Below are 13,437 nucleotides of genomic sequence, written 5' to 3' on the forward strand. Positions count from 1 at the left end.
ACAGTGCCTAACTTCATTGCCTTTTATTCATTACATAAGCACCCATACCATTGCTTAAGCCATGTTTTATTTTTTAGATTGTATTTGTATTATAATATCAGCTTACAGTCAGTTTTTAATAATAACAGATTAGTCGAATATTGCTCTGACAGTCGATGTAATAAGCCTCGCTGTAATTGCTATTCGAAAATAATAAAGTTGCAAGTATTAGTCGGTGCCAAGCTTTGGTAAAAGGTGTTTTATTTCTTTATACGCACCACTCATATAGTGACAGTTTAAAGAATCGTATGTTTTAAGTGAATATGACAGGTAGAAAAATGTATTCGTGTAACGTTTATTCTATAAGTTTAATAATACTTTGAGTATCAGAAACTCTTATTATAATTATAATTAAAAAAAGGGATACTAATGTTTAAATATAATTAATTAGCACGAATTTATTGGCTTTCGCCGATGAACTTTGCGTATCGGAAAATATTAGTTGAATGTACTTGGGAAAACAATGAGGTATATATCTACCTGATTAATAACGTCGTTTGTATACAGTGTCCATACGAACTACGATAGTAGTATTACTACACGCTTAGAGCAGTCACTACCAATTGGCATAAACAATAGAAGTAGTGAGTGCAAAAAACGTTTGAAACCGTTCGGTATCTGCAATTGTTTTCGCAACTCTATAATTTATTTCAAAGCGCATTTACATTATCTGAATTGTGCAAATATGATGATTGACAACAAAACGTGCCGAGTAAATAGTTCAATACTTGAAGAGTACACGACTCACAGGTACTCACTACTTATCTTCCTATTGAAGTATGTGCTAGGTTCTTTTTTTCATATAACTGACGTCATTTTGAGCTGTTACGCATAGAAAATTAGGCGTATGATTTACATTAGTAGTAGTCGATGTTGGGCAATAACTTTTTTGTGCTCCGGTTGATTGAATATCTTTCAATATAAAAAAGATATGTTCGTTTTACTTCGTGGGTGGTTCAATTGATCTTTTCTATAAAAGTAATTTTGTGCACCATTGACAGACATGTTCAATGAGTCCGGATGTCGAATCAATTCGTGCAGTTAACAACAATTATGTGTACTGAAAGCATAATAAAGATACCGGCGTGTTTCTTGTGAAAGTTTGCTCAGTAGCCGATATATATTAAAGTTAAATAAATGCATAGTCTCAGAGTATTATGCTTGTTATAAATGATAGTGTAAGTTACTTAGCGGATAACGTAATAGCTAATTGTATAGAAAAAGCTCTGGTCGGGCGAGTATTCAATTCTAGTTACGCTCGTTCACCTAGATCGGTATTTTTCTGATTAAAAAGTAAACTCGGTACAGTGGGTGGCGTTGATTGATGGTCTTTACGCCATTGTTTGGCTTATCTCGTGTTTAATACACGATTTCACTTAGTCAACGTGTTTTTAATCTGGTTATGGCAGAATTTGATCTACACTACAACATTTTGAATACATCTTTTATTATGTTAACAAGACGATTTCTCAGCTATTGTAAATTTATTTATACTAACACGGGTTAGACTAACATCACAAATAAATATTTGCATTAAAAATACTGCAGGTGGATTTTATTATTCTTAATTTATGTAAAATTTGGCCGAGTTTAAAGTTGTTATGCTTTTTAGCGGTCTATTATGGTAATACAAGCAACCTCAATAAGCATTTTACGAATGGTGCATTGGTAACTATATTTGCGTACTTTGATTAATTAAACAGCAATAACGCAGGTAAATTACACCGGTGTCCTTATTGAGGAAACGAAACACAGATCGTTTGATTTGATACACATAGCTTGGTGGATATAAAACAAAATTCTACAGTTACAAACGAATACTTATTTCGATAAACAGAACAAAATAGTTTGTTCATATGTTGAGTAAAGTTATGTTTCGTTTTCTATTTTCCATTTTCACAAACAAGTGAAAGAAAGGAAACACTTCATATAAACATGTATTAACTTCACTTGTTTTTATGTATAAGGCGTATTAAGGAGGAAATAAATATAGCCAGGAAGCTATTAATAAGCAGGTATTAATGAAACTCGAGGAAAGCCATTCGGAGTCTATTTAAACAGGTGTTATTGTAGATCATTTGAACAAGCTGTCGGTTAAGCAATGATTTGTCACAATGCTTCGTTTCAAGAACTGGGTGCGAAGTTGGTCGAGAAAGTAAACAGTGCAATGACCAAAATGTCAGACGGCCTTGTGAGCCTCATCTCTATCTCGTTCTAGAACAGTAAGCCACGAGGTCGCCCTGTCCCCGAATTAATATTCATAGAGGCTTAGTGATATTTATATATTTACTAACCATAAATCATGGGCTGTATTATGATTCTGTGATAACGAAATATTTTGTGAAACAGATAATAATTCATTGAAGTTAAGCTATTTATAGATAAGATTGAAATCGAAGGCGGCGGAATTAAAAATATACCACATGGTATTTTCTCGAAATTATTAAAATTTTATGTGTTGTTACTCAGTGTTCGTATTATGTTGTATGTACTTTATCATAACATCATACAAATAGTCTCATTTAGTGCTAGAAACGGTTTATGAAAAACTTGCACGCGTGTATTCACCACATTACACGTTAATTTACATGTTTACGCCACAGGGAAATTTCTTTTTCTTGATGTTTTATTAAACAGAAATGTACCATGGAAGAAATTAGCAGTGACTGGTTGAAAGAATGTGATGGATACTAATTGTTACATAATGGACTCTTGTACGATACTTACTTGAGAATGAGTTAGATGTACTCACTACGTTTGTTCTAATGAATGTTCAAAAACAGTTAGTGTAGGAGTTAATAAATGCAAGCCAGATGCTGTTTGTTGTACAGGACTGGGTCAGTTCGTAGTCAGCGAAAGTATTTGTTTTCTCTCGAGAGTCGGTCTGGTTTAGCTTCTCCAGTGGCAACCGTATAGAATTTCTTTTTCCACGATGAAAGTTATTAGAAAATTGATTACCAATAGCTTTCAGGTTGAAGGTTAGGATTGATGTATTGTTAGGAGAGAAAAGAGAAAACAATTATGATAAAATAATGACAGATTATCTGACTTTGTAATGAAATAGAATTTCTTGTTTGAGATAATTTTATATACATATGTGACACGAAAACTCAAGTCAAATGTTTCTACACACATAAATCTACGTACACTTGTATTCCTTCTAACACGACCAGGAAGTTATAAGAATACTGCAGCTTGCCCAAGGCCTGTCTTTATTTCAATATAATAAACTATCATTTAATGCAGATGATACTATAAATAGACTGTATGCTATCACTGCATGTCTGTTTTAGAGGAAATGACACACGAAGCTCAAAGTGTATATAAAAGTGAAGTAACGTGACGGATAGAATATTAGTTACGGTGGTCGGATAGCCACAATGCACTTGTGTCAATGCACCGCGATCTCCATGACATCGATTCCTGAACAGTCCATTTTTTGTTCTGAGTATTGACAGATTTCTCCTTAGACGAGACAAACGCTGTGAATAAACTTTTTAAGTGATTTTTTGGATATTACGCTCAGACAAGGTATTTCATTGCAATATTATAGCAGCAGATTAGAGTATAATTTTTTTGCCTTTGAGATTTAAGATAAAGTAATAAAAACAGTAGTTCCTGTACCTCGATTCTCTACCACTATCGACTACCGACAACCGGCTAGCTACCGACATTTGACATTTAGAATGTACTGCCAAAATGTTTCCTACGACACCCGTCAGAGGCGCTGATCAGATTTTCATACAAAATTTCTCGATGACAGTTCGGTTGTCGGTAGTCGATAGTAGTACAGAATCGAGCTACTGTACTGTTAATTTATGGTAGTGCAAGTGACGTCAGTTGGCAGATGTATAAACGATTGCTATGCAGCAGGCGTTGGCGCTGAAACTCCAATGATTGCTATGCACGACGCGCTCTGATAAATAATCCTCACGATTTATCAACGCATCTAGAAACGATTCTAGCTCCCACAACCTTGTCACATCTGTGCCTAGCGATATTTTTGTTACCTTATTAATGAACAAACCGAAACATTCGGACTTCTGATACATATTCTCAATGCTTACAGGCTGATGACCGATAAAAATGCGTTTTTTAAAAGCTTTAGAAAATAATTAATTTAATTTATGTTAATGTAAGTGATTGATTTCAAATTGTCCTTGAATCAATTAACTCCAACCACAACCACAAGCTGTACATAAAATTAATGCTTAATGCTTACTTGTACTTTAAATTAATTAAATGCTGTGATGTAGGCTCTACAAATTTGGGAATATTTTTATGTGATAATTTTAACCTATGTTTACTTAAACAGCGATTAAGTAAAATAGAGTATGAATGGAGTAGAATTTTATGTCACTGTCACAGTTACACAGGTGCGACGCCCGCATAGCGTCGTGAAGTTACTCTGTTTATCTTTGAAATTACACGCTTGCCCTAAGTGTCGGATGTTTCCTAACGTTGATACGACCATATTAAATGCTAGACCTAGGTTTAATATTTGCTCAGCAAAGGCAAGTCATCTTATACATTGCAATTGAGCCATTGGAGATGATACCAATTTTCCAACCGTTGGTTCATGAGAAAATTGACCTGGATTAATACTCATGAGAATACTTTAAGTCAAACAATGGGGACATCTGCGGGTCGATCGTGACTCTACTTACTGAACAATGGTAAACACGAGTATAGTTCACGAGGCGAGACACCGCGAATTATCGTCTGCATGTACACTTGTACAGGTTATCATTAGAAAATTGTCTTTTGATGCAACAATAAGGAAACGGCGTTTGCAATACTGCGAACTGTATAGGGTATTATGAGACACAATAGTTTGGGAGCATCGGACTAGAACTCATACAACGTAACTGTTATGTCTGTTATGTCACGCAGTACATATTGAGGTCGGTCGGTAATGCGCTGGTCATTAGGCCGCGGTTTTCGAGGTCTAACACGAAAAAGAAGAACGAGATGAATTGCTGTTCTACATTGATAATGTCTTTTTAAATTATTCTTATTGAAAGACGAATTATTTCGCGAAGTGGTTTAAATTTAATCAGAGTATTATATAATGTGTACAACACGTGGACTATGAGTCGTTATTTTGTAGTTTTTGTGTTTACAAATGGTTAACAATCAAAATGCGTTTGATGTAAACAAAAATACTATGTTAGTGTGAATGACTCTTTAAGTAAGTATTCATATATCAAAAGGTTATTCTTATTTACATTTCATTGGCACAGTTTCATGCAAATTTGTTATTTGAATATCAAAACTAATCGATATTGTGTAACAATAGCTGGATTATCAAAACAATCTACTATGAGGAAGTCAGGGAGGACGTTGATCCTCTAGAACTTCCTTATCGTCACTTTTATTGAAAGTTAACGACTATGCAACCAAATGGTTTTTAACTCTACTGTCTCATAGCGAGACGTGCGTGACTCGGTGTAAGAGGGTTTGAGTTTAGTGGTAGAGAATGCAATTCATAAGTTTTGTCTTCGTTTTGATATTGTAAAAAATTATACTTTATTTTGGTTTGCAGATCTTGTTGATCCAATAGTCTTTCAGGTTTAATGAGAATTTGAAACAATCTTATGATTTTTCAATCATTTTTAATGTTGAAGGATCTCGGATGTGCCAATTTTCCCACAATCGCTTACCATACTGTTAATGTTAATCACATCATTTATTTTTAGAATCAGCATAGTACCTATCCAACAAAGACCAAAGTGTTTGAACTTCGGTGAACTCACGATGTTTTAATTTGGTTTCACTTTTCATATTATTGTATCTAAGAGTCTACGCCATTAGTTTCGGTTTTGGGCGCTCCAGTCTAATGACTGTCCGTCCAGCGGCGACAAGGTTCACGATGTCATTGACCTACATACTAACTAATGGATCAAGTGATCTATTACCTGTCTCATGTAATAAACATTTCAAAACTAAACCTAATGGTTACGTTCGTGTGAAATGCAATGTTTTACTGTTTTCAAGTGAGAACATCTTTTTGTATTCCAGTTATCTCGTGTATATCGTAGAAAGTCAAAATTGCTTTTTTTAGTGTAGCTTTTAGTAATATTAAGTTTGCCGAATACTTGCTTGTCTTGTTTTATACTTTAATTTCTGTTTCATTTACGCATGTTAACAAACGTAACGTCGTTCTTATAAATAAAACAGTGTCTAGTTGTTACGTTTTAGACGAGTTTTTGAAAGTATAATAACATTTATAAATCATTTTTTATTTGTTTTTCCAAGCTATTAGTCATTGCTAACCTGATAATCGTAAAAGTAACGGTAAAATCATAATTATAACGCTTATATAAAAGGTAGACAGTGGCCGATTGTCCGCGGTGAGCAGTTAAACTAATGTTATATTGTTTTCATCGCGATATTGACCGGTAGTCCGTTTACTGCGAACCAATGGTGTATTAAAAACGTAACGATTCATTTAAAAAATATTGCAAACGGAACCAAGGCTGGCCGATGTAGGTGAACGACATTTTTTTCCAAAACCCAATCGCAAATGTACTCAGTTAACCTATTGCCAATTTCGTACAAAATTTCTTGATAGCCTTGCGCGCCTATTTAAGTGTTTCTATTAGAAAGGAGTGATTTATTTAACTGTTTTATTCGACATGTAACATTTTCAGCATCGCGTATATTATCGCTTATTGTCTGTAAACAGGTTACTATTTGCTTTTTTACGGTAAATTACAGCAACCTTAGAAATATGGGGCTAGAATAATTAATATTTCGCTTTGTTTTTATATTACAAATATTCATGTTTAGTAATCAGGTATATCAGATAGCAAAAAAAGATCTACTAGATTGATCGCTATTTTAAGTATAAAAAATATTTTTGTTGAAACATTTTCACTAGAATTGAAATATTTATATCAGATTACAAATAGTATTCAAATGTTGTGAACAATAGATTTCAAATACAATTTTATCTGATGAATCGACGAAAGAAACAATAACTCTATTTGTAATTGAGTATCATTCAATCTTTTGATGCTATACAAGGAGTATAGCGTGGACTTGTAGAGTGGTAACCTTTTATTCTTTCATATCACGTCTATGCTTTGCATTACAAAATGCTTCTGATCGATTCAATTTATATACGACTAGTCGTATATCATTTTGCCACAAAGAGAAACTGCTTGATAAATTGAGGCTGTATTTGACAATTTGCAATATGTATCAGAAATAAATTAGCGCCGTAAATGGATTGTAACCGCAAAGTTTGGCATTCATCCGGCCATTAAAGTTTAATGTTAGTTATTATTAAATTATTTCTTTCTGCTAACAAAAACTGTTGCGTTTTTCCCAACGAGGAAAGTAATATTAAAAATAAAGCATTTGATTTCTTCTTCATAAAATTTGAGACGATTTATGCATGTTCCATGCAGTACCGAACTTGAAACTTCAAAGAAATTTAATTAAGAATTTTGGGTCAAGCATATAATATATAATGGCTCGTAGTCTATCTAGATTAGGCTGAACATTTCGTTTTCCCAACTTTAGCGATAAAAGTTTAACTAAGTACAAACAAATGTTAGGGTCAGCGCAGACCAAGAGGAGCGCAGCGGAGAGGATTTTTTTAACGCACTTGAAAATCAACTTTAAATTAGTTAAAATAAAGTGCATAATTGCTTGAACCTGACAAAAAATGCTCGCGCATCCTCGAGGATGCGCGGGTATCCCCACGCGGCCTCGCGTCGCCGCCGGCATCGTACGAAAAATTTCAATGTTTTTACTGAGTTTAAAGAGAGAGAATGTCATTTTTATTCTTCTTCAGTCAAAAAAGAAATTACCAAGTCTACCATCGTTGACGAATTTTCACGATATCTGGCCTGTTTAATGAAGAATGGTAACCTAGAACGCTTTCCTCGCGCAGGCTCGAGCAGTCGCGAGCATGCTCGAGCATCCGCGAGCCGTAAAGAAAATGCTCGAGACCGCGCGAGGATTATTCCGGTCTGTCTGCGCTGGGCCTTAAGCATCGTTTACTGTCTCGATTCACTACCACTATCGACTACCGATAACCGGCTAGCTATCAAAATTTTGACATCTAGAATGTACTGCCAAAATTTTTCCTCCGACACCCGTCAGAGGCGCTGATCAGATTTTCATACAAAATTTCTCGATGACAGGTCGGTTTTCGGTAGTCGATAATAGTAGAGAATCGAGGCACAGCTTCACTGCAATAAATAAACAGAAATAAAACCAAAGCTAACAAAACGTTATAGGTATCATAAATTTAAAGAGACGAATAATTTAAGGAGGTCGCACTGTCTGTCAACTAATACTTAGGTTAGGACAAGGCAATGTCGACAAGTCAATAGTCGCAAGTATGAAACACAAACACCGCAAGCTAATATTAGTGTAGCCTAGCCTTAGCCGCACCTGTTACAACTTTACGTACTGGTCAAAATACCTGTTGCCAAAAAAACCTACCTGTACATTATTTGCCCTTCTTAGTTAAGTACATACGTTTAAAAATTATTTACAACATTCCTCGGTTTGTTGGTGAGCAGCACACAGACGTTTTTTTCTTATATAGAATTAGTAATGTGGAAAATTAACAATCGATGTTTAGTTTTTCCACATAAAAAAACATTTTAATATAATAATTAAAATTATTTTTTGAATCCTTATTGATGAAAATCCCTTTTGCTAGACAGAAAGAATTCATATGTAGGTAGGATGATTTGTATCATCCTTTTACTCAAATCGTTTTGAAATATACCAACGATTGAAATTCAAACCAGTAAGTCGGTTTTATCTTACATTGTTGCCTAGTTAGACAAATGCCGTAATGTAGTAGCGAAGCATTAAAACGGGGGACGTAATGTTCAGCCGTTGTGCAACTATTTTACATATTCACCCACTGCACCGAACACTGCACAGCTGCCGTATCAAACGATATCGTTGTGTAATTCTCTATGAACTTTCACACTTTACAAGCTTCCTGGGGACTCATTTAACATTAAAATGGTATTAAAACTACATTAGTAGCGCAATCGATACGACTAAAAACTATCGGTCCGGAAGCAATAGAGCATCGATCACTTCAGTTCTATTCTGCGTAAGATATTTCTGTAAATATCATCCTATGTTTTCGCTCCTATTTTCCTGAAGATTGTTCGATATAAATGGTAGTCAACGTTAACAATGAACAACAACTTCCTGGCCACGAGGAAAACCTTATCATTTACCTACTCGTGCACTTTTACAATATCTGAAACTCACTTTGGTTACTAAAAGGATTACCTAACTTTATGATACAAGTCACAAATCATTGTATAGCGTGTCAGTAACATCTTTAAAATGAGATGAAACTACAGGAAGCTAATTGATAAGCATTAGGTGTAATCAATTATGCTTATAACTTTCTAATCATAGTGCTGGTAGTATCTTCTTATTGACAAAGAGTATTAATAACAGACCTTTGTTTCCTAGCATTCATACGATTGACGCATGAGAAAACTGGAAGTACATATTTGATGACGGGCGTACGTTCATCTGTCTATAAAGTGCGATGTCCGCGTGTGAATTGTCGCACTTATTAATACCACACTTGTCGCATAATGTAAATGTATTTTTAAGTAAATAACGGTTTTTCGAAGGTTCTAGTGATTAGAAAGCGATGCGTTTTGCAAGCAGCTGGTCGCCTGGGTCCGCCGGTATCGGTATCTACTTGCTTAATGCATCGCACGTGCCTGGCGTGCGTAGCACATACCGCCAAGGCTTCATGACAACAAATATTGAGTAACCACCGGTCGTGATAACAATCTATTGATATCATTCCGTTCAAGTGGTCACATAGATCTGGGCATGATCGCAGCGGTCAACGCTAATACTTCCTGAGAAAATTAAGTGGCCGATTAGTAGAAGATCTGATTAGAAATTGTAATCGCAAGTAACATCGGTAATTTCCATTAATAAGGCGTTTATTTAATGTATTTCCGATATTTACACCTCAATAAAATTTATAGATCCTACCGCTATCACGATTGCGAAAGTTTGTAAGGATAGTGTTGTGTGTTATGTTCAAATGTTTGTTACTATTTGACGTAAATACCTACGAGAGAACGGATTTCGATACTTTTACTGCGCATATAATTTACACTTGTATTAACACACAGGCTAATGTTTTCGTAGCTAGCATCTTATTATTGAAACTAAAATAAGATATGAAAATATATAAAGCAATTAACAATAAATAATACCAATTTTGAAATAGCCATACAAAGCTCATAATCTGAACGTTATCCGCTCTAACGTCCGTGGAGGGTATTGTAATATAATTGGACGTTTGAGTAGTTATACATTATCTAGTTGTCGGGAAGCTTTTAAGTTAAGGTAGAAATACAGCTATGTTTTTCCGATTTCGAAGTCATGTGAGTACTGCGAAATGATTAGATTTACATTAATGTTTTACACCATCATTTATATAAATGACATGCACTTCAACCTTTAAATCAGAACATCGTTGTATATTTTGTCAAAGATTTTGAATATTTATAATGTTGCTTTTTCTGACAACTTTTAGCATTCAGGTGACCTAGTCTTCTGTAAATGTAAATGATTGCTAAAGATAAACAACAACTTCGCATTTTTAATCTTTAGGCCATATATTTCCTTGTTATCACAAAAACTTATTCTTATTGAAAAATACGTGACGGTATTTTCGATCGGTTAGAAACTGAGACAAGATATTGGGAATGGGAAATTCTGAAAAAATCCAATTAAGCAGCTGTTTGTTTAATGCGTAAGATACGTACCTAAATAAGACTTGACTTTTGAAGTATACCTAGAATATATTTGCTATTATTATAATAAGCTTTGAGCGTAAAGAGAAGTATATAAATTCCTAATTCTTCTTTCTTATTCTTATAATTCTTTTCTTTCTTCAACAATCGTTACATATGATTTACACATATCGGTTTGATTTGATGAGTGTATAATGAAATTGAATATAATCAATATTGAAATATACATAATCACGTTGTGAGATGACAAATATTATTAATAGAACTGTGAAAATAAGTATCATTTCACAATATGTCCGATAAATGAATAATAGCGAGTTACGGTAATGATAGTTTTTAGTGGTTACGTAGGAACTTGGAAATTGATTGCGGTTCGCATTGAGCCGTGGACGTAGTTTTTACGTGGTTTCACGTAGCTATTCGTATTGATTACGAACTCGGAAGTGTTTCCTCCAAATTGTAACTAAGTTGCTGTATTGACATAATATTTTTTGTTTTACTTTGACATTGGACTAGTGATCCAGTTTCGGTATAACGTAACTACTCTATATGTAATATCTTTTTATGTTTTATATTTTACTTTTAATTAGAGACTTGTCATGCAGCTCTACCTCAATCCAAATTAATATTGTTCATGTGTTTGAACGCAATTTCTGTTCATAGATATGTATCATGACATCGGATTGTTTTATTAAAGTTAGGAAATTAAAAAACTGACAAACGTAGCAATCTATTTTTATTTTTTAATAGCTAAAGTAAGTACTCGCATTTGGTTTACTATTGTGCTGAAATGTATTTATTAGGTTTTTAGTGTCTAAGTACGCTTTAAAAAGCGATATGAGTACATATAGTTCCGTACTTGTAACAGTTAGTAAACATAATTCTTCGTAGTACTTACATTTGAAACATGTTACATGCTCCGGTTGCATTTATTAAAATTCCGCGTTCAAAAGTACCTGTTGTGCGTTATATAGGCGTAATTATTGAACGAGTTGTGTTATTATTTTCTTACAGCTAGGAAAGCATGTATTTTCCGATAACGGTAGTGTTGTTATAATATCATACATCAACTCACCCGTGAGCCTATGATTTTCTTCTCACCCGCTCACCCCTAATCTTCCGCTTTTCTTAGTTAGCTATTACACTTCTGAAAATTGTACGTTTGTAGCACGAAGCTCACACAAACAACCACGGGGTGGTAGTGAACAATAGCCTGTTACCCAATAGGTTTTATAACATACATAGAACGAATTTAAGTGTAGCTACACTTGAATGGGAATGGCTTTAAATGGAATCACGTAATTTCGGATCGTTTCCGAGTGTAGTAATACCGGCGGTCGGTGCGCGTGCGCGGCTCGGGAAAGTACTGTGAGCACTGGCTCGTCCGCTGCGCCGGTGTTGCGCGCGAGCACCGAGCACGGCGACGTCGCGCGGTGGGCCGCCAGACCGGCTGCAGACGCCGCACCACTTTCATTGTACCTACCTACTATGTGCAACCTGACGCTTCTAAAAGCCATTTACGAGTAATTTATTTTATTGATTGATGCCCAGATAATATTTCAGGCCCGCACATTCTTAGATTGAGATCTCTGTTTAGTAATTACTCATGCGCTAAGTACATGGGCAGACAATGACGCGATCAGGTGATTTGGATTACAATGAGAAAGTAAATACCTGTTATTATGGTATTATATTAGTTATGTCATTGATGCCCAGATTTATTTTCTCTTTATTATAACAAATAGTCGCAGATTTACTATAGTTAGAGAAAAGCACCTATATGCAAAAATAATTCTTAACAATTATTAGTATTTCACTGAAAATCAAAAAAAGTTGAGAATAAGAACATCGACTAAGCAAAAGGTGAGCTTTTAATCTTGTACTTTACGGTCCATGTAAATATTTTAAAATTGTATAAACGATTCAGTTTATAGACACTCCTGTCATTTATGTATTAGTTAACATTGTTCAGAATCTGAGCTTTTTTCATTCAGCTTCATGCTCTATCCTTCACTTTCCCAAGATGAATTTATTACTGCTATATTAAAGTCAAAGAACATCGTACGTTGTAAACTTTGTACTCTTGTGCTTTCTTTCATAGAGCTTGCTCATTTTTTTGTATCTGCTGTCCAAATGCTGAGTTTTGACAAATGTTTAGTTTAACAGTTAGTTACTTAGTTAGAAAAACGTTTTAAACATTTACACATAACATGTTATCAAACTTTAGAAATCGCTACAATTTTAATGACACTCTTCCTATGAAGTTCTGACGTAGCTTTATTAGTTATTCTGTTTACAGTTCTTAAACTAAACGTAGTTATTATTTTTAATATTATATTATTGGTATAATTTCTGCATTGTTAAGTACAAGTTATTTTTGGTCTGGCCAATAAAATAGGGGAACTAAACAGAGCGTAAAGGTAGCAGAGTAAACGATGGTAATAACCTTGACTTCGAACAGTGGAGAAATTATGAAGATCATTTCCACTCATCAGACATACAAATAGCTTTTATTATGACTGTTTTTTAAATGTGTTAAGCAATGTTTCAATGCTTTTATTCTTAAAAAATATTTAGTTATTTTGATATGATGTATCTATTTAGTTAACAATTTGTTACA

At 34.4% G+C, this 13,437-nt stretch overlaps 1 protein-coding gene across 2 annotated transcripts in view; it reads right to left on the reverse strand.

The window, feature by feature from the left end:
• Positions 1-12,218, reverse strand: part of LOC142973029 (pancreatic triacylglycerol lipase-like) — a 31,414-nt gene extending 19,196 nt beyond the window's left edge. The window contains exon 1 of one of the 2 annotated variants that reach the window (XM_076114546.1): positions 11,893-12,218. The gene's annotated coding sequence lies outside the window, so the exon portion shown is untranslated. The remainder of the gene's footprint in view (positions 1-11,892) is intronic. The other variant, XM_076114545.1, reaches the window with a different exon arrangement.
• Between the last annotated feature and the right edge of the window lie 1,219 nt (positions 12,219-13,437).

Source organism: Anticarsia gemmatalis, chromosome 5 (assembly GCF_050436995.1).
Source record: "Anticarsia gemmatalis isolate Benzon Research Colony breed Stoneville strain chromosome 5, ilAntGemm2 primary, whole genome shotgun sequence".
Lineage (NCBI taxonomy): Eukaryota > Metazoa > Arthropoda > Insecta > Lepidoptera > Erebidae > Anticarsia > Anticarsia gemmatalis.